The 22,518-nt window shown below is 42.0% G+C and overlaps 1 protein-coding gene across 5 annotated transcripts in view; it reads left to right on the top strand.

Moving 5' to 3' along the window:
- Kiaa1958 (KIAA1958 ortholog) overlaps positions 1-22,518 on the top strand; it is a 155,128-nt gene that overhangs the window by 7,350 nt on the left and 125,260 nt on the right. The window contains exon 1 of one of the 5 annotated variants that reach the window (XM_027402996.2): positions 19,302-20,426. The exons of the other annotated variants lie outside the window; for them this stretch is intronic. The gene's annotated coding sequence lies outside the window, so the exon portion shown is untranslated. Of the gene's footprint in view, positions 1-19,301; positions 20,427-22,518 lie in introns of those variants that run through there. 5 annotated transcript variants of the gene reach the window in all.

Below are 22,518 nucleotides of genomic sequence, written 5' to 3'. Positions count from 1 at the left end.
TTCTTTTCTTTTCTTTTCTTTTTTCTTGCTCTCTCTCCCTCCCCCCCTCTCTCTCTTTTTCTTTTTTTTTTTGAGACAGGGTTTCTCTGTGTAGCTTTGGCACTCGCTCTGGAGACCAGGCTGGCCTGGAACTCATATAGATGCACCTGTCTCTTTAATCTCAAGTGCTGAGATTAAAGGCATGGGCCGGGGTGTTGATGGCGCACGCCTTTAATCCCAGCACTTGGGAGGCAGAGGCAGGCGGATCTCTGTGAGTTCAAGGCCAGCCTGGTCTCCAGAGAGAGTGCTAGGATAGGAGCTACACAGAGAAACTCTGTCTCGGAACCCCCCCCCCCAAAAAAAAAAAAGGCTTGGAGCTTTGGGGCTGGAGAGATGGCTCAGAGGTTAAGAGCACTGACTGATCTTCCAGAGGTCCTGAGTTCAATTCCCAGCAACCACATGGTGGCTCACAACCATCTGTTATGAGATCTGGTGCCCTCTTGTGGTGTGCAGATATGGAAGCAGAATGTTGTATACATAATAAATAAATAAAATCTTTAAAAAAAAAAAGGCATGGGCCATCACCATCTAGATAGTTTACAGAATCTTACTCCATTGTATTCTGTTTAAATGGACTATTGTCAAACCAGGACTGGGGATTGAGCCTGGTGCCTCATGTGTACCATGTGGGCACTGTACCAGGGAATTGTTATCTCCAGTTTGGATTTTCTTGCAGGCAACTTCATCTCTCTGCCTAGATACTCAGCAGACACGTTTTCTTTTTTCTTTCTTTCTTTCTTTTTCTTTTTTTTTCTTTTTTTTTTTTTTTTTTTTTTTTGGTTTTTCCGAGACAGAGTTTCTCTGTGTAGCTTTGGAGCCTATCCTGCCACTTGCTCCGGAGAGCAAGCTGGCCTCGAACTCACAGAGATCCACCTGTCTTTGCCTCCCGAGTGCTGGGATTAAAGGCATGCGCCACCAACACCCAGCTCTCAGCAGACACTTTTATTTAATCCTAAAAAGGCAATAGGAGCACCGAGTCCAACCCCCAAGAGTGCAGGACGGCGCAAGCGTATGGAAGCTGCTTGGGTGCTACCCAGCGGCTGGACAGGGCAGGCTGCTGCTGCAGGTTCACTGGGTCCTCTGGGAACCTCGGGGCATGGGTGATCAATATTTTTACTGGACAATGCCAGAGTTCTTTGTTAATTTTCCCAGATATACAATATATTTTACTGTATTGGCCCAAATATTTTAATCTGTTATAACTTCTAGTATTAAATGTATTTCTTTTTAGGGGGTCCTGGATACATACGTTACACCATCCTTGTTTAACTTTTCTACATATATCTTTTTCCATTTTTTTGTGGGATTTTTGTATGTTTGTTTGTTTTTCTAAGCAGTGTCATTCTGCAGCCAAAGCTAACCTGGAACTTGCTATGTAGACTATACTGGCCTCTAGCTCACAGATCTATTTGGGCAGTGATTGAAGAGAGTATGCCATTATACCTGACCATATACTTTTAAAAATCATAATCTTCTTATTTGTTTACTTGTAAAAAAATTACTTTTAATTTATGTGTTAAATATCCCTTCCCATGTAAAGGTCAGAGGTCGGCTTTCTGGGGTAGGTTCTCTCCTCCCAGTGTGGGATTGAACTCAGTTCTTATTACATACTGTGCCACCTTGCCAGCCCTTTACTTTTTCTTCTAAAAGTATTTGCTTGTTTGTTTGTTTGTTTTTTTGTGTGTGTGTGTGTGTGTGTGTGTGTGTGTGTGTGTGTGTGTGTGTGATGTGCCAGGGTGCCCACCAAAGACTGAGGAGTTCCCTGGAGTTGCAGTTGTAGGTGGTTGTGATCAGCCTGGCATGGGTGCTGGGACCTGAACTCCAGAAGAGCAAGCAACTCTTAACTGTTGTGCCATCTCTCTAGCCTTCTGCTTTACTTTAAAAATAAACGGATTATCCCTGAATGCGTGTGTGTGTGTGTGTGTGTGTGTGTGTGTGGGTGTGTGACACTGTGCATATTGAGGTCAGAAGACAAGTTTGTGGAGTCTGGTTTTTTCTTTCCTCCCATTTGCCATGTCACCAGCCTATGTGTTTTAATCTTATGTCCTGTCACTGCTGAATGCTGGGATAGCATGTGTGTGCCACCATGCCTGGCTTTTTCCCCATCCCTAATCCTCTCACTGGTCTTTCCTCGGTGTCCATCTATTAAGCCGTAATGTTCCTTTAGGTGTCTTTGGTCTTTGTCCCCTTCTTTCTTAGTCTATCCTGAATGCTGTCAGTTTTCTTTGTGCATCCTTTTGTCAACTAGCCAGTATAAGTTTTTAGCTTTTCTTTTTCTGTCTCTCCACTTCCTACCCCACCTTTGCTTTTCTTTGTCTCTGTGTGTCTTTCTGGTCTCCTGTAGCTCAGGCTGTTCTTGAACTCACTATATAGCTAAGGATGGGTTGAACAACTTCTACCTCCCAGGGGCTGGGAGTGCAGATGTTGAAACACTGTGTGTGCTACAGTGCATCTGCTTTATGCCACGTTTTATTGTTTGCCTTCATTGGTCTCGTTGTTACTCCGTTCTTGTTATCTTCACAGTACCTTTCATGGGATAGCTTGGTTCTTTTTTTATGTTTATATTTAAATAAGATGGTTATACCTATATTTTAGGAGGAGCTTGCTTTGCTAGGGGTAGGAAGTTGTCTTGGTTTCATGGTTCAAGATTTTCCCCCTATATTCCTTTTGTGAAGTATTTTAAAATATGGCCACTCATAAATCAAAGTGAAGTACACTCATTAAAATGAAAATTAGTAAGTGTTGTGAGAACATACAGCAACTGAAATTCTGCATTGCTGTGGGAATTATACATTAGTATGGGAATGTAAATTGGAATGAACAAATTGGAAAGCTGTTTGGCAGTATCTGCTTAAACTAAACACATGCATACCGTATGGTTCAGCAATTCCACTTGGAGATACATACCACCAAAGTAAATGCACTAGAATGAATGTTCATAGCACTATTTATAACATCCCCAAATGGAACTCTTTATATGGTAGACACTACCAGGTAGAGTGCTACATTGATATACCCAAATACATCACATCTCCTAGTATTGATACCTTTGTCTCCTTCTCAAGTGGTCTGCTTTGGTCAACTGGATATTAGCAAACCTTACTGCTACAGCAGCTTCATAAATACTTAGCCATTGAGGAAAATATTGCCCTAAGACTGTAGCCAGAGGTTGTGTGTGTGTGTGTGTGTGTGTGTGTGTGTGTGTGTGTCTGTCTGTCTGTCTGTCTGTCTGTCTGTCTGTCCATGTGTCTTTGTCTCTGTGTGCTGGTGTCTTTGTCTTTGTGTGTGTCTGTGTGCTGGTGTCTGTTGTCTGTGTGGCTACTCTGGGGAAGTGTAAAAGAAAGGAGAACGTAGGGGCTCCTTAAATGCAATAAATGTTCCATGATCTTGTTGTAGGCTTTGTTGTAGAAAGATGTGTACTTATTATTTCTGTTCTTTTCTGATTGTATATCATGTTTGAATACAAAGGGAAATAAACAGAGCCTTCCTGTAGGCTCTTCTATGGTATTCTCTGCAGTTGGCCTTTCTTGGGTATCTGTCTCCTTTGTCTCACTCAGTCCTCTTTGGTTGCCGCCAGTGCTCACAGTTTCCTTCCTTCCTTCCTTCCTTCCTTCCTTCCTTCCTTCCTTCCTTCCTTCCTTCCTTTCTTTTCATTCATTTATTTAGCTCATAAATAAAGTCATGCACAATTATGATACACAATACAGTATGTTCACAATGGCCTGGCTAAATTAAACCAATTAACATGTTATATCACCTATTCATCATTTTTGTTTTGAGAACACATGCTTTATCACAGATTTCTTCAAAGGGTTAATGTGATGCTGGAACATGAAGTATTTCCCTTAGACTGATGTGGTTAGTGTTTGGTTCTCCACTGATGGTGCCATTTTGAAGTTTGGGGAACTCAGAGGTGAGGCCAGTGGGAGACAGTGAAGCACTGGGGGTGTGCTCTTGTTCTAACCCTGTGTTCCTTCTCTCTGCCTCCTGGCTGCTGTGATATGTGCTGCTCTGCTCTGCCACCCCCTCTCCATGTGATAGACAGACCCTGACACGGTGAGCTGCAATAGATCCTGTCTCCTTAAGTCCTTTTTTTCAGATCAGGACAACAACAAAACTAGTGCAGTAAATTTGATGGTTTTCTGATGGCCGGAAAGCCCGAGCAACTTAATTGGTTGTTCATAGAGGCAATTTCACTTAAATAGGGGCTTGTCTTGTTAAGGGTAAATTTTGGAAATTTCTTGTTTCCCATCTTTTGAGATTAGTAGAACTGACACTCTCACACACACCCCCTTTTGAACTACCTAGATGATCAATTTTTCTAGTTTATCTAACTTATGGTGATAAACAATGCATATTTACTATAGAGAGTCTAATTCTTTTGTAATGACAGGCTTGTTAATGTTTTCATGAAAGTTTTGATACAGAAATTTACTTTATTCAGATTTTCAGAAAACTATGAGCTAAACATTAGTGCTATTAGATTTCTCGAATAGCAAAAATTAACATTGTGGGGAAAGTTCACTTTTTTGTGAATGTATTTCCTCAGTGAGTTTAAGTAAAAACTTAAGTAAAAGTTGTACCTTTATTTGCTTTTGGAAATCTGGATTAACAGAAACATTTAAATTATCTTTTTCTTTCCCTGGATAGTTATCTTAAGTTTTGTATCTTTCGTCCTGTTTTCTGCCACCAGCTACTGACAAGTCCATTCAATTTACTGATTTCCCCAAGTCTCATTTGCATGACCTTTGATGAGACACCGCTGCAATGTTAGTTAGAGATAGCCCTGTGCTTCCTGCAGAGCAGCCCTTGAAAGATAAGCGTCATCTGATGGCTTAGTCTTGGGAGCATTTTCCCTCTTGAACATAGTCAGGGAAAGATGTGTAGTCTTATAAATAGCATTCTGCCTGTGAATATATTGTACTTGTGAACATATTTGATATATGAATGTTTGATTTGTATATATTCTACTTAAATTGGTTTTTAGCCAACTGCCTATGTTCTTTCTGGCAGTCAAAAATCTTACCATGAAGTTTGTTTTCTATATACACTTCTTTAATGATGTACACATTGATATAAAGCCTCTACCTTTGTTTAAATAATTTGAAGATGGAGTTTCTGTCCCACCTGGTCCCACAGCCGTTTAGCCCCAAATAAACACACAGGCTTATATTAATTATAAACTGTTTGGCTGATGGCTCAGGCTTCTTACTGGCTAGCTCTCCCTTAATTATTAACCCATTTCTATTAATCTATGTATCTCTACTTTGTCTTGGCTTTCCAGTGATGCCCAGCCTTCTTGCTTCCTTCTTATATCCTGCTTCTACCCAGCTAGCTCGCTTCCTGTCTGTCTGCGCAGACTTTCAGACCTCTACGGTTAGCTAGTGGCAAGCTTCATTCTCTGACCTTCAGACAGGCTATATTTGTACAAGCCAGATATCACCACAGTAATTAATGTTCCTGTTGAAAATTAGGTTTAAAGCCAGTGTGACACAGGAGTGCCGCGCCTGCACGGCCTGGAACCGAGAATCTGTAGAGGATGTCGGGATTAACAACACAGAGAGCTGGCTTGGTGGTCAGAAGACTATTTTTTTCCTGGGCTAGTTTTATACCCTAGCACCAGAAGAGGGAGGTGGGGCTCAGGGAGAGGCTGGGTTCAGGGCACGGTCACAGAGAGGGAAACAACATTCTGCTCCAGTAAACATGTTTTGCAACGGCATTGTGGGGTTTCTGTCAGGGTCACCTTTTTCCCACAATTCCCCCTTTTTTGTTTTATATGAGGGGTCCTCATTTGTTTTATATGAGGGGCTTTCCTGCCCCTTACCCATCATTGGAGAGCCCTGATCTCCTGTCTTAGGTGGGGCAGTGTCCCATGGGTTGCCCATCGTGGGGACCCCTTCATCTCTTGTTGAGCATCTGTAGCCAAACCTCATAGCTATCGGGAGAACCATGGGTGAGGTTTAGTATGACTTGTCTGTGTATCCGTTCCTTCTGTTGGAAGGTCCGCTGGACCTTGCATAGTGCAAATAACCCTAGACCAACCAGAAGTACTCCCATAACGGCAAAGGACATAGTGCCTCCCCATCGCTGCACCCAGCCCCCTAACTGGGTCATGGCATTCCACCATCCCTTGCCTGAGAGTGGAATAACCCTCGTCTTATTAATTTCTACAATCTGATGAGCCAAAACATTGGTAAAATTTACAAAAGAATCATTTCCAGGGTCCAGCCAAATATGCATTCAATCTGGACACTCCCATAGAAACATTTTTTACAGAAACCAAACTGAATATGGGAATTTAGGGTATTCTGCATGGCCAGTGCATCGCTGACTCTGCCAGCAAGGTTATTAACAGTCTCTGCATTGGAAGTGGACTGAACAATGGCAATACCCGCAACGGCTGCTACGGTCGCTGAGATGGCAATGGCGGCAACAACAGCAGTGGTGCTTCTGGTCCCATACAAGATGATTTCTTCCCCGGTATGGTGGTCTTCCACTACCATGGGAGCTAGGAAGGGGATCCAGACGATCAGGGCATTCTCAGAAGGCCAGCAGTTACTCAGGACACAGGAGCTGAAAGAACAATTGAGAGATTCACCCCCTCTTCCGTCCCATTCCATGTAACAAAGAAAAAGGGAGATTGCACACAAGCCTTACTAAAATTAACCTTTTATGATGTCTTGAATGCTTGGGAGGTGTTCCAGCTGGCTGTTGCGTTAAAGGTCAGGCCTTGCTGCAACATAAAGGGGGCGGGCATTGGTGCAGGCCTGAGGCCCACATAAATACATCCTGGAGAAGGTACATAAATACCCCTGTTCTTCTCTGCGGTCGGAAGCATTCTTCAATGGTGGTTGGTGTCCGAACCACCAGAGAGGACCTTCTCCTTTGAATATCCAGGGCTCTTGATGCATTCTCCCCAAAGCAAGGGGGAAGAAAGTGAATGACCCCTCCCTCTCTGCCAGCACAAGGGGGCTGGCTTAGGGGAGTTTTGTGTTGAATTACTTCTCTGTTGATTAATGGGATATAGGATATTTCTTAATCCCAGCATTTTACTATTACTACTCTTGGGAGGAAAATCAGCAATGGAGGAATTATTCAACACCACACAGTGACCTTTAAAGGAGGTACTCGATGGCAATTCACTACTATTTTGGATATGCCTAGAGCATAAGCTCCTTTTAGCAAAAGGGTCAAATTAGATAGTGGTCTCTGTTCCAATTGTATATTGGATGCTGCCATCCCCAATGTGTTATTGGTGCTGAAAAAAACAGGGAACAGGAAGCTACTCTGGCTGACCGGCATCAGAATGGGTGGATTCCTCACAAGGGCCCATACTTCCCTTGCTGGTCCGCTCAGTGATGTCTGGGTTATTTTGATCAGGGCCAGCGTGAGGAGCAGCGTCAAGGTCCACAAGATGGACACACCGTTCAGGGACCCAGATGGGCTTTTCACTTCCTAGAGGAAAAACACAAACAGCTCCTCTAACCCTAGCTAACAGGGGAGTGGGTAACTGCCATTTTCCTGTGAGCAGGTCTTTCCATCTAACCCATTCCAGTGATTGAGAGGGTTTGTTCCAATGTCTCTCCATTGCAGACAAATTATTTTTATCTACAGTCAAAAAATTTAAAATGTAAAGTATGGTAGATAATTGAGAATTGGGGGAGGTCATAGATTCCCCCTTTTTTATTTTATAAAAGTATTGTTTAAGGGTGGCATGTGTGCATTCCATGATGGCTTGTCCCGTAGGGTTATGTGGGATGCCAAATGAATGATCAATATGATGTTCCTTGCAGAAGGCCGCAAAATGATGACTAGCATATGCGGGGCCATTATCTGTTTTTAAGATATCAGGAACACCCATATAGGCAAAGGCCTGTAAACAATGAGAGATGGCATCTTTAATCCTTTCTCCAGAATGTAGAGATGCAAAAACTACCTTAGAATATGTACCCACAGAAACATGCATATATTTTAATTTTCCTGCTTGTGGCAAGTGGGTGACATCCATTTGCCACAGATTGTTAGCCCTTAGGCCCTGGGGATTCACCCCCTTGTTGGGGGAATTATGATAAGGGGTACAATCAGGGCATTGAGAAGTAATCTGAGTGGCAACAGGTAAGGAGCAGCTGGTATGAAACTTAAGGGAGCGTGCATTTAGGTGGTATGGCTCATGAAGCTGGCGAGCGTGTTGCTCCTCTGTAAACATGACTATTGGGGGTCTAGTTAAGGAATCAGCAAGCTGATTGCCCTGGGCAAGCGGTCCTGGGAGGCTGGTATGTGCATGTATGTACCCCACAAATACAGGGTGTATGCGCTGCCAAATGAGATGTTGAATTTAACTAGAAGAGAATGAACTTGAGAGGTGGGAAGAACATATGGAGAAGTCTCTAATGCCTTTACAATATTACCAACATAAATGCTATCAGTATATAAATTAAAAGGTTCTTTATCAAACAACTGGAAGGCCATTAGGCAAGCAATCAATTCGGCAGCTTGTGTAGATACTTGTCCCATACATAATTTCCTTTGTACTTGGGAAGAAACCACTACTGCAAAACCCTTAGAGGACCCATCTGTAAATACTGAGTGCATCCCTTAAAGGGGGACCTCCTTTATAATCTTAGGAAAGATTACAGGGTGCTGCCTAAAAAAGGACAGCAAGGGGGTAGTGGTCATCAAATTTGGCTCCTGTAGATGTGATAAAAAGTGTCCATCCATCATGGTCTGTAAATATTCAACCTCTTCCTTATCATAGGGGAGAATGATCTTAGCAGGAGGCTTTCCAAAGGTTTGGATGCTAAATTTATGTGCTTTCCATAACAATTGTAATATCAAATCATAATAGGGGGACACAACCTTCTTAGGGGAGGCTGACAAGTGGCTCCAATATATAGGGCCATTTTGCCAAAAAACAGCAGTGGGTGAAAAACTGGAGGAAAGTACAACCACAATAAGGGGTTGTCCATAATCTAGGCGCCGAAGATGGGCTTTTTCAATGCTCCTCAATAGCAATTGTTTGGCTTCCTTGGCCTCTGGGGTAATTTGTCTGGAAGAGGTTGGAGTTGGATCCCCTGGAAGAATATCATAAAGGGGTCTAAGCTCTCCTGTTTTAATGGAAAGAGAGGGGCAGATCCATTGAACATCACCCAAAAACCTTTGCCAATCATGGAGAGTCTTTTGAAATTTGAACAATCAATTTGGAGCCTTTGAGCCGGAGGCTGGTCTGTTGGCTCTGATGGCCTAGATAGGTGTAAGGAGGTTTCTTTTGAACCTTTTCTGGGGCCAAAATAAACCCGTGGGCATCCAGGAGCTCCTGTAATTTAGCAAATGCCTTAAGACACCTCTCCTCAGCAGGCACTGCCAGTAGAATATCATCCATATAATGGATAATGTAAAGATCAGAAAACTTGTGCCTGATAGGATCCAGGCAGGCAGCCACATAAGCCTGGCATATTGTAGGACTGTTAGCCATTCCTTGGGGGAGCACCACCCATTGAAAGCGAAGGGCGGGTTCCTGAAAATTAATAGAAGGAAGGCTAAATGCAAACCTGGGGCTATCTTGGGAATGTAGCGGAATGGAAAAGAAACAATCCTTTAAATCAATAACAATTAAATGCCAATTTTTAGGGATAGCCACGGGTGAGGGCAAGCCAGGCTGAATGGCTCCCATAGGCTGCATTGTTGCATTAATGGCCCTCAAATCCTGGAGCAGTCTCCATTTTCCTGAAGCCTTTTTAATCACAAATATAGGGGTGTTGGGGGAGGTGGAGTGGATCACATGTCCTGCCTCTAATTGTTCTTGAACTAGTTGGTGAGCCGCCTGAAGCTTCTCTGCTGGTAAGGGCCATTGTTCCACCCACACCGGATTATCAGAAAACCATGTAATGGGCATGGGGCCTGGCAGCACAACAGTGACCCTCATTAAAAATGTCCAAAACCTTTTCTGTCCCCCGGGGCTGGGGAGTATTTCAGGGGAGGGATGTCACAGGGCAAACCTCTCCTTGTTCTAATTTACCTAATCTTTTTCCCTAGTTCTAGCTCATTTTCTGCATCATTTGGAAGGCCTTGTTTTTGGGCTTGGAGCCTTGGGTGGTGAGGACAACTCCAATTTCTTTTAAAAGATCCCATCCCCAAAGATTAGTGGGGAGGCCAGCCAAAACATAGGGCTGAAAATATCCTGTATGACCCTCAGAGTCTTGCCATTTTAGAATTCTGAGGCTCTTCTATGGGATAGCCTGCCCGATTCCCTGGAGGGTGGCAGTCCCCTCTTTCTCTAATAATTTCTGAAGGTCTCGGCGAACCTCTCCCAATCTGGCACATTTAGACCCCCGCCAGTAATGAACCATGGGCTCGCTCGTTCTATTGATTTCAAGAAGCCTTGGAGAGTTTTGGTTTTGACTGGAATTCCCTGTTCCTCTAGTAATTTCTTTAGTTGATATTATAATTCAAGTTTTCCGGGTGAATTCTCCATTTTTCTTTTACTATCTACTCCAATACGTCCCGGCCGGCACAAGGGACGACCCCGTCCACTTACCTCGCTTTCCGATCTTAGTGGGACCTCCAATTGTCGCTCCTGCACGGCCTGGAACCAATTGTCAGGATTAACAACACAGAGAGCAGGCTTGATGGTCAGAAGGCTCTTTATTTTTTTCCTGGGCTGGTTTTATACTCTAGCACCAGAAGAGGGATGGGGAGCTCAGGGGGAGGCGGTTAGTCTCAAGCCTGGGTTCAGGGCATGGTCGCAGAGTTCTCGGAGGGAAACAACATTCTGCTCCAGTAAACATGCTTGCAAGGGCATTGTGGGGTTGTGGGGTTTCTGTCAGGGTCACCTTTTTCCCACACAGGAGGATCTCTAACTGGACCAGCTTAGTGGCTGCAAAAGTAACAAAATTTATCCTATTATTGCTTTCCTTTTTTTATGTTTGTTGTTGTTGTTGTTGTTGTTAAACATTCAAGTATATTGTGTGTGTGTGTGTGTGTGTGTGTGTGTGTTTGTGTGTGTGTGTGTGTGTGTGTGTGTGTGTAATAACAACCATATTAGAGGTACTCATGGATGCATGTGTGGTGATTAGAGGATAGCTCAGGGTGCCATACCTCAGGCACCATCCACCATCTTTTTCTCCTTATTTTGAGGAAGGGTGTTCACTGACCTGCAGCCAGATTAGACTGGCTGGCTAGCCAGACCTGGGGTGGCTTGTGTAAGAATGTCCCCAAAGACACATCTTCAGAATGTACAAATGGCCTTGTTGAAGGAGGTGTATCACTGTGAGTGGGGCTTTGAGGTTTCAAAAGCTCATGCCAAGTCCAGTCTCTGTTTCTTTCTGCTGCCTGCAGATCTGGGTGTAGAACTCTCAGCTACTTCTCCAGCACCATGTCTGTTTGCATACTGTCATGCTCCCCACCATGATGTTAATGGACTAAACCTCTGAAATGGTAAGCAAGCCCCCAGTTAGTTACGTTGTTCATGGTGTCTCTTCACAGCAATGGAACAGTGACTAAGACAGATGTTGGTACCCGGGAATGGGGTATTGCTGTGATGGGCTTGTCCATGGTGTTTGTTGGAGGAATATAGAAGACTGATGCTTTGGACTAGAAAAAACATTTAGTTGGCTTGCTGTCTCTCATAAGAGTTGCCTTGGTTATTGTGTCTTCATAGCAATAGAACAGTGACTAAGGCAAGACCCAAGAAACTGTGTGGTGGTGGTAAACACCTTTAATCCCACCTAGTACTTGAGAGGCAAGAAGCAAATCTTTGAGTTTAAAACCAGCCTGGACTCCTGAGTGAGTTCCAGGACAGCTAGGGCTACACAGAAAAACCCTGTCTCAAAAAACAGCCAAAAAACCAAACTAAAACAAACAACAAATAACAACTGCAACAAAAAAGAAAAGACCCATGGATTCATCTGCCTGTTTATGCCTGTGCAGTGATAGGGTCACAAGAGCACATTGCCATGCCCAGCACTTTTTGACTTGTCCTTCCTTCCTTCCTTCCTTCCTTCCTTCCTTCCTTCCTTCCTTCCTTCCTTCTTCTCCTCCTTCTCCTCCTCCTTTTTGAAACAGGGTCTGACTATGTAGATTAAGTTAGCCCCCAAATCACAGAAATCCACCTACCTCTTCCCAGTTTTTTGTGTATTTTTTAAAATGTGGTTTCTGGGGCTCAAACAGGTCCTTGTGCAATGAATGTACTTTACCAGCTGAGCCATTTCCCTAGCCCATAACTGTTTTCCTAAGAGCATACTATGTAGGTAGAGTTTCTCTGTGTCTCAGCACCCGCTTCCAAATAACCATCTAGAAACTTATTATTAATTATAAATTAACCCATATTTCCTGTCGTGACCCAGCATGTTTCAGCCTTAGTCCATGAGGTTCTACCTGAGTGGGGGTGTGTGGACCTGGAAGCTCCCAGCAACCCGACAGCGATAAAGATCAAACACAGGCATCTTGTCATCTTCAGAGAGCTCTCAGTTCCATGTTGTAGAACTAGAGTTATTTCTTTATTAGCCATCTTTTCTGGTGTTTCTTAGCCATTCTGCCAATACCACGAGGCAACCATTTCTCTCTTTGTTCCCTCGCTGCTCCTGCTCTGGCCGTTCGCCCCTTACCCTAACATCCTCTCCTCACAAGTTACTCACACCTCAGATCTCTCTGCCCAGGTGCAGGCCTAATCAGATGCTTAGGTGCATAGATGTGCAAATAAGGAGGCATATTTCCCTGAGTCCATGGTAAACAAAAGTAGCCCTACTGACATTAACAATACAATAGTGGGCTGGAGTGCTCCTTGTTTAGTGAGACCCAAGGCTGAATCTCAAAATATTCCATAGAGGAAGCACTTTGGTCCCCCACAATTTCCTATATGCCCTTTGCCAAGTGGCAGTACCTTCTTTCAACATGTCATATTCATCTTGCTTCTCTCTGAGTCTCTCGAGACTTCTGAGACTCTGCCCTTCTTCCCAGCATCCTCTGTGTTTTGCTGTCCTACTTATACCTCCTGTCAGTCAGCTCTTCTATTAAACCAGTCAGAAGGTACCTTGGCAAAGACACATCTTTACCATGTACAAGAAGATTATTCCATAACATTTCCCCCTTTTTGTCTAATTAAAAAAAGAAGGTTTTAACATTAACATAGTAAAACTATATATAACAAAAACACTTATCAAGTAAGAATCACAGTTATAATATCCAGTCCATTTGCATTTGCAAAATTAGGGAAAATACTCTATTATCTATCTGCTCTTTGTGAATCTAAAGTTTTATACCTAATTTACTTTTTATCATAACTAAGGAAAACTTGTAAGTTCAATTATATAGTCTTTAACTCCATCAAAGACCCCAAAGGGATGAAATTACCTAACCACAGGGACATCTGGCTGCCTGGACAGTCACCCAAAGTTCTTAATGTTGGGGCATCCCTCTTTGACCTGCAGGTGTAGTATATCTGACAGACATTTTTATATAGTAGAGAATTTTGAAGGGCTGATCTACTTTGTCTTGGCAAAGTTTGGCAGTCACCTTTTTTTTCCATCCTGCTGGTCCAGTTTGGGCAGCATACTGTCAGGGATTGAGAAAGGGCAGTTTCTTGCCCAATGGCTAACTTTTGCCACAGAGAAAGCAAACTACATATGGAGTTTCTTCGGTGCCCATCATCTTCTCTAAAGTAGGTTGGCACTGCTAGAAGCAGACGTGTCTCATTGTCATAAAAAGCCTTAGGTTCTTAAACATATTAAATGTCACATTCTGTAGTTCTTTGAAGTGTTTGAAGACCATCTCTACATATATCTGCACATATACCTTGAAAACATACCTAATATGACTGTAAGTTTGATTATTATAAATTACTATTAACATGTATTTGTAATTATACATTACATTTTTAAATGAGCTGTATAAACATAAAACCCAAATAAGAGTAGAAATGTACATACAGTGCAACAAAATTAACTTTAAATTTTGTAACAATAAGCCAAAATCCATACCAGCGTAGACTATTTTGAGGTTAATAGCTGTTTTTTTGGTTTAAAATAGATTCAATAATCTACCTTTTTTCCTATCATTCTTATATTATATTCCCCTTTTTTCTTTAGAAATAGATCTTTGAGTTTAACCATTTTGTTTAGTTTTTTTTTTTCTATGACCAATATTAACTTGTAACCAACTCCCCTGAACATTGACAAATATCCATAACCCACCTTTTGCGAATGTGGGTGTTATTTTTTCTATACAGTTTCCTGTTGCCTGGGGGCATTGGCATCTCTTGGGAAACCTTGAGAAAAATCAGGATAATTGTTAAGTCTTGGATGAAGTATTCTGTGAGGCTGGATCATCTCAGCCAGCAGCCTTGAAGCTCTTCTGGATGCTGAATCACTTGGGGCATCCTTTTTTTTTTTTTTTTTTTTGGCCCCCTTGCTCTGAAAATACATAAACTTCTAAAGGTAACATACTTATTTTATTAATACAGGTATAGACTGTGCATTTATTGTACATAAGATAGCCAAAGATGATTGTTTGTCATGTGTTTGAATGGGTAAAATATACATTGCATGTCTTGTAGTTTTTCCAGGTTTATTGTTTTTTATGTTGTAGCCAGGATTTTCAGGGGGTCTTTGCTGACCAAACCTGATCCATATTAACCTGGAATGAATCTACAGCCTTTCATTTCCTGAGGAAATAAAAGCATAACCTCTTTCCCAAAGTAACATATCTTTTGACTTCCATTTTGAAATCAAGACGTTTAAAAAATATAGAGGTCAGTTTAATCCAGCAGTTTTCATAATCCAATGTTTTAGCAGCTTTTGTTCCTTCATTAGCAATCAGAAAATCTAATGACAACACAATAATATACAGACTCCCGACTCTGTGTATTTCCCATCTTTACATGGCTTATCATATTTTCTTTAACTGTATTCCTTTTTTTAAAGAACTTTATTATTTTTTAAATATATATATTTATGACTTTTTCTTTCCCTTCCCAAGCTTTTGTACATTTTTAAACACACTGTAACCCATTTCGAGGTTTTTATCCTCTGAATCTGTCTTTACTGAGCATCTGTATGACCAAAACCCCAAACCCACCATACAGTGTTCTGGTGGAGCTCATGCTGGCAGCTCAAGCCTGCTGGTAGTGGTTGGGAAACCCGTCTCTGTATCCTGGCCTCTGAGAGAGACTGCTGGAACCTGCCATGAGGATTAGCTCATGGCATGCTGCAGCTTCCAGGAGATGTGTCTCTGTACTGTGGCCAGCATGAGAGACACAAGACTAGGAGGCCTTATTTAGTTCCATTTTTGTGTGCTTAGAATCTTTTTTAAAGCTTTCTCAGGTCTTATGTGGATGTATGTGTCCCATATAGGGTACCATTTGTAGGCAGAGTTTCTGTGCCTCAGCAGTCACTTCCAAATAACAATGCATAGACTTATTAATTATAAATGCTTGACTGATAGCTCAGGCTTGTTATTAGCTAACTGTTACATTTTAAATTAACCCATATTTCTTATATATCCTCTGCCATGTGGCAGTACCTTTCAACACAACACATTCATCTTGCTTCTCTCTGAGTCTCTCGAGACTACTGAGATTCTGACCTTCTTTCCTGCGTACTCTGTGTCTTGTCCCACCTATACCTCCTACCTAGCTACCTGCCAGTCAGCTCTTTTATTAAACCAGTCAGCGGGTGCTTTAGCAAAGACATGTCTTCACAGTGTACAAAAAGATTATTCCACGACAATACTATAAAAAGACATACTATTGACCTGAGAAATAAACATTTCCTTACATGTAATAAGCAACAATATGAAGTTTTAGATAATAGTTTTGAGAAAGGTTCACCAATAGGAAGATCAATTTCACTATGTAAGTACTTAAACTTTGCTATTGTACGAAAGCAACTTGCATGTGGGGGTTCGCTCAGTGGTGTGTAGAGCATCCCCTAAAAGGCTCTGACTTCATCCCTAGCACTGCAAATAAATAAATATACATACGTAAAAATTTAAAGACAGAAACAGTCAAGAAAATGTTGTAACAATATAATAGCTGATATCTTTAAACATTGTCCTGCTTATTTAATTTTTAATTTTATTTATTTATTTTGTACATGGAGAGGGAGAGAGGGAGGGAAGGAGGGAAGGAAGGAGAGAATGTGTACATTCCAGGTGAGTGTGTGGAGGCTGGAGGCCAATCTCCAGGACTCTTCTCACCTGCCACCTTGATGAGGCTGTCTTGTTTCTGCTACATTGCTACACACTCCAAGCAGTAGTTCTAGAGTGCCCTCCTGTCTCTGCCTCCCATCGTGACATACCAACGTTGGGATTTCTTACATCTGTAACCACAGCCTGTCATTTTACATGACTTCTGGAGATCAAATGGGTCATTAGGCTGGTGCTGGCTATCTGATCCCATCTCCTAGCACCTGTGTGATTTTGATTTGTAAAAATAAGTAATACTCTAGTGAATGGTAGGAAAATAAATTATAAAAAAGAAACAAACGACCCGGGCGTTGGTGGTGCACGCCTTTAATCCCAGCACTCAGGAGGCAGAGGCAGGCGGATGTCTGTGAGTTCGAGGCCAGCCTGGTCTCCAGAGCGAGTGCCAAAATAGGCTCCAAAGCTACACAGAGAGAAACCCTGTCTCGAAAACAAACAAACAAACAAACAAAAAACAACAACAACAAAAAACCCCAACCAACCAACCAATCAATCAGCCTCCCTGGTAATTTAACACAGAATACTGTAGCAGTTCAGAAATTTGTTGTTTGACACGGAGTCTTACTGTGTAGCTGAGGCTAGCCTGCAACTTGAGATCCTTCTGTTTCATCCTTCTGAGTGCTGTTTGTAATCATAAAATTGGTATAACATAAAGTAAAATAATACCCATTCCTTGGAAGGGCAAGAGAAGGGAAGCAGTTATACTTACATTGCTGATGGAAATGTAATTTTAGAAGTATAATTTGTATAAAATAAGCCTATGTACAGTTTTGGGGTTTTTTTTGTTTGTTTTGTTTTTTTTTTTTTTTTTTTTTTGGTTTTTCGAGACAGGGTTCCTCTGTGGCTTTGGAGGCTGTCCTGGAACTAGCTCTTGTAGGCCAAGCTGGCCTGAAACTCACAGAGATCTGCCTGCCTCTGCCTCCCGAGTGCTGGGATTAAAGGCGTGCACCACCAACGCCTGGGTCGTTTGTTAATTTTTACAGATTAAATATACAATGAGCATTTAGGTCAATAAGCAGGTCATTGGCACTCTGTGCTCTTTCAGTAACTAACACAGAAAGTAAAATCCTGACTGACTCTGTGTGTGTGTGTGTGTGTATGATGGCCAGACCATGTAAAAGATTGTGGCAAAAGGAAGAATTCCTGCTGTAAAGTTGTCAAGTAGAAAAAGAAAGGAACAGCCCTCTGTCTTCTGTATCCCCCTAGACATGACAATTATTTAAATATGCATAAGGAAATACATAGAAAAACTAACTGTATTAATATGCTGTATATGTGAGGGGCACAGTAAAGAAACCACTGAAATGGCTGCTCCTTTAGTGGGAAGGTTTTGATTGTAGATAAGAGAGAACAGCCAGAGGCATCTGGAAGAGTCCAGAGCAGAAAGAAAAATAAATAGACTGGACATGGCTAGGGCTGTCTGTGAGAGAAGGGAAAGAATAGTGGAGATACAGTGTGTGTGGGAACCTTGCCAGTTAGAGATGAGAAAGAAGGGCTAGGATGCTAGGAAGCTAGGCTGGGGCCTCTGAATGTATAAGGGATACTTGTGGATAGGGATTGTAGGAGCCTGGAAACTAAGATGGGCTTTGATATGCAACCACAGGCATGTGTCAACTCTCACGTCTCTTCTGCCAAAGGCAAGGGAAGGGACTCCTTTTGGCAAAGGAAAAGTTCCTGAAGAATGCTGGCTTTTATCTTACCACCAGAAATCCTTTTATACTCCAGCTTGAGGTGGTTGGTCTGGGCATGTGTACTGCATTTGGTGTTTGGGGAATTGGAGTTTCCTTTGGACCTGGCACTGTACGGTTATGAATTACATATTTTTTCCTTTTGTTGTACCTCTAGAATTTTGTTGTGTTTTATTATTGTTATGCATTCTTAAAAGTGTGTGTGTACTGCCAGAGATACTAGTAAACAAGGAAGACCCTAAAAGAGACAAACTTTGTCTCCTGGAGGAGGGAAAGGGTCACCATCCCCTGAGCAAATTGAGAACATGGGAAGAGCGGGGAGGAAAGAGTGAGAAGGGAAGAAAAGGAAGGATGCAGAGGTCATGAGAGAGCAGAAATTTTGATTCAGGTGTAGATTAGAAGAAAGGACATAGGACAGGTAGGATTTTAGTGGGGGCGGGTGGTAGAGGAGGAAGGGAGGGAGAAGGGAACTGGGATCATCATGTAATTCAATCTTGTTTTTAATTCAAATGTGTGTGTGTGTGTGTGTGTGTGTGTGTGTGTGTGTGTGTGTGTGTGTGTGTGTGTAGGTCAGAGAACAGTGGACAGCTTTTTAGGAATGTGTTTTTTGTTTTGTTTTGTTTTGTTTTTTGAGGCAAGGTTTCTCTGTGTAACAGCCCTGGCTATCCTGGAACTCACTCTGTAGACTAGGCTGGCCTCGAATTCACAGAGATCCACCTGAGTCCTGCCTTTGCTTCCCAAGCGCTTAGATCAAAGGTGTGAGCCCCCACTGCCTGGATCAATTTATTTTTTGAGGCAAGATCTTCTTTGTTGTTTCTGCCGCTGTGCTGCATACTCTAGGCTAGCCCACCATGGAGTGGCTCCTCACCTCCTTCCTGGAGTGCAGGGCTGGGGTTAGACACAGGAGCCGCTGCATACGGCCTTTCCACATGGGTTCTGGTTATCAGGGTTGCCTGGCAAACACAATTACTGCTGCGACATCTCACCAGCATTTTGTTGTTGTAGTGCTTTGCTTGCATGTATATCTGTGTGAATTGTTGGATATCCCAGAACTAGAGTCACAGACAGTTGTGAGCTGCCATATGGGTGCTCTGGCACTCTAGAAGAGCAGCCAGTGCCGTTAACTGCTGAGCCATCTCTCCAGTGGAGACATCTCACCAGCATTTGTAAAAGCATGAAAGATTTTGTATTTGTATCTTTGAAAATCTTTGAAATTGAGCTGGGTGTTGGCCCACACCTTTAATCCTAGTATTTGGGAGGCAAAGTCAGGTGGATCTCTGAGTTTGAGGCCAGTTTAGTCTACAGAGTGACTTCCAGGACAGCCAGGCCTACACAGAGAAACACTGTCTCAAAAAACACACAAACAAACACTCTTTGAAATCAAATATTTTTGATCTTCCCATGGTGGATATGATGTGATTTACCAAGGGCAGATAGCAGTGTCTTCAGCTATCTAAGGAGTTAGGTTTTTTAGTGTTACTCTTCATGTGTTTGAACCAAAAGGGACTATAGAGGGAAGTTTTATCCATGCTTTAGGATGTGAAGCGATCTGGAGAAGTGAAGCAAGCAGGCTTCTGGCTTCTTCTGGTGGTGTCTGAATCTTCTCCCATCATTTAATCTGTGACTTTTTAGCACCTGAGTGGCTTTTGTGACTAATAATTTAACTAATCTTTGTTGTAAAAATAAAGTCTTTGGGGGAAAAAAAACCTAAGTTTGTTTCTTGTCGTTCTTCCAAATGCATAGACCACACGGGTAATTTATTATGAACAGCAGCTCTGGTATGAGTAATGGGGTCTTTTGCCTAGTTAAGAGCAAACTTTGGACTCACTATTGGTGGCACTAAGGTTTACCTCTGGCCTTTATAAATGCTTACCATCCGTGCTTTTGTCCCTACATGTACAGTGATACTAAGTATGTACTTCACTGAGTTGTTAAGGATTAAATGAATTCATGTGGGTAGAGTGTCAGGCACATAAGATAATTAGTATTGAAGTTTTAAATACCTGGAAGAGCCATCACCTCCCTGCCTGCAACCTCCCACCCTCCCACCAGCCCCTACACCTGGATACTGAGAAAATTGAATTCAAGAAATCTTTAAGCGACTGGAGAGATGACTCAGTGGTTAAGAGCACTGGCTGTTCTTTTAGAGGTCCTGGCTTCGTTTCCCAGTAACCACATGGTGGCTAATATCTATCTCTAGTGCTAATATCTCAACTCTCTCTTCTGGTCTCCTTGGGTATGTGAGACACAGGAGTGGTAAATCTATGTGCAAACACTCGTACACATAAAATATATAGTCCTAAAAGAAATCTTCAATTATATGTGTTAAAGACATCTCTCCATTCCCCAACTATATGTCTTAAAGCATTTTTTTATTTGAAGCATTGTGTATTTGTGTTTTTCACAGGTCACACGGGTAATTTATTATGAACAGTTTTAAACTAGCCATCTTACTACAGTAGTACCACATCATGTGCATCTGTGGACTGAGAGGCAGCCTTCATGGTGAGTTTCTGAATTTTGAGAGAAGGATGCTAGCTTGATGTGAGTAAGACAGACGTTGTGCTGATCACCTAAGTGACAGTGTTGTGAAAAGTGGGGCAGGATAGATGTCAAGAGGCAGCTCCTAGAAAGGCTGCCTGCTGCTGGAGCAGAGTATCTAGGTCAGGGTGGTGATAAGCTTGATTCAAACAGACACAGTGGTAAGAAGGATCCAGAGAATAGTAGATGAAGATGCCACTGTCCTTTAAACACACCACCAGGATTCTGGTATTTGCATATTTTCTAACCTCAGATGCTAGCCACTGAACTCACATAATAAATTTAACTAAGACTAAATAATTTACAAGTTTAAAAAATACGACAATGATTTGGTGAAATTTAAAAGATGGAAAAATGAAGTTTAATCCAGTGTACTATGGAAGTTTATGGAAATAAATCTGAGGTTATATTTCTTTGTGGTTGTTAAAAACAGATAATTTTATATCTGTACACTATCTCTAATCTAGTTTGTGTTTGTGGCTACTTGGGGATTGTGCAAAATTTGACTAGTTTTAATTGAGAAAAATAGGAGTATTTTTGCAATGCTGATTTGTTTTCCAATAGTAAACCTTTAAGACTTATTTAACAATAGAACATTGTGGCTGAAGGGTGTGATGAGCAGAGCTGATGGCCTCAAGAGAGCTGTGAAGCAGATGATAGGGTAGGTCAAAGGCAAGCCCCAGGGTCTCACCTCCTCTTACTAGGCCTCAGCTCTTATGACTACTGTGTGCAATGGAGGAATAGCTCCACTAATGGGTTAATCTAGAGCCCTCAGGGTTCAGATGCTTCCAGAAAGTCATCATCTGGCTACCAAGCCTTCATTGCACGAGCATTTTCAGAGTCTACTTTATATGTAGCCCATTTCTTCCCAACTCTCCTGCTAAGCCAGGCTCAGACCCAGGTCCAGGCTTGTGACTTAGACTCCTCCACGACACCTTTGATACCACTCTATTCTGAGTTTAGGTTGATAATATGTGCATAAGAATTCTCTAGAGGATGTGTGGAAGTGGAAGCTGTATGAAATTAACTATGAATGAATGTTTTGGTTTGATTTTTTTTTTTTTTTTTTTTTTTTGGATGTGGAGTTTTTTGTTTGGTGTTACATTGGCACCAGGGGAACTGAATTTGTACCCACTAGGACACCAGCTTTCTGTCCCAGCAATGTCAAAGTATTACCCACAGACACTATCTTTTAGCTTTATTTGCCCTGTGGTTTTTTTTTTTTTTTTTTTTTTTTTTTTTTACCTCTTTGAGAACTGGATAACAAGTTTGACTCACACACATACACAACATGCATTTTTTTTTTTTTTTTTTGTATTGTTCTGTCAAGGCACACTCTAGCCCAGACTAACCTGGAAATTATTATAGCATAAGCTGGTCTGGAACTCACAACAGCCCTATTACCTTCAACTTCCCTAGTGCTGGGATTTTCAGGCATGAACCATCAAGTCCAACTGGAGCACAATTTGTTTTAGTGTGAGGAACAAGCCCAGGGTTTCTGCTTGCTAGGCAAACACTTGGCCACTGAGTGGACTCCTGTGATCTACTTTGCTAACAATCTCTATTTTGTGTACTTGCACACCAGTATATCCCCCCCTGCCCCCCAGGTTTCTCTATGTAGCCTTGGCTGTACTGGAACTCTATTTGTAGACCAGGCTGGCCTTGGAACTCACAGAAATCTGCCTGCGTTTGCGTCCGGAGTGCTGGTCAAAGGTGTGCACAACCATTGCCCAGGTGTTTATTTTTCTAAGAATAGGAACTTAAGGTATAAGATAATGATAAGGAGAATGAGCTGGACTTCTGGGAAAATTTACTTTTTTGAGAGAGGAAAGATCAACCTGGTATCTTTCATAACAAATCTATTCAGATAAGAGCATTAGTAGTGTTATGTGATTAAATAATTCTTCTGTACTATAGGTTATAAAGATACAGTGTGTCCCTGCTGGTGTGTTCACAAAGGCAGTCTAGCAAGGGAAAATTAAAAAGCTTACATTCTCATATTCATTTCTAAGGGAATAAAGAGGGAGAATTCATTATGTCAAGCATTACAAATAAG

This window comes from Cricetulus griseus, chromosome 2 (genome assembly GCF_003668045.3).
Source record: "Cricetulus griseus strain 17A/GY chromosome 2, alternate assembly CriGri-PICRH-1.0, whole genome shotgun sequence".
Classification (NCBI taxonomy): domain Eukaryota; kingdom Metazoa; phylum Chordata; class Mammalia; order Rodentia; family Cricetidae; genus Cricetulus; species Cricetulus griseus.
This window is presented reverse-complemented; position numbering and strand designations above follow the sequence as displayed.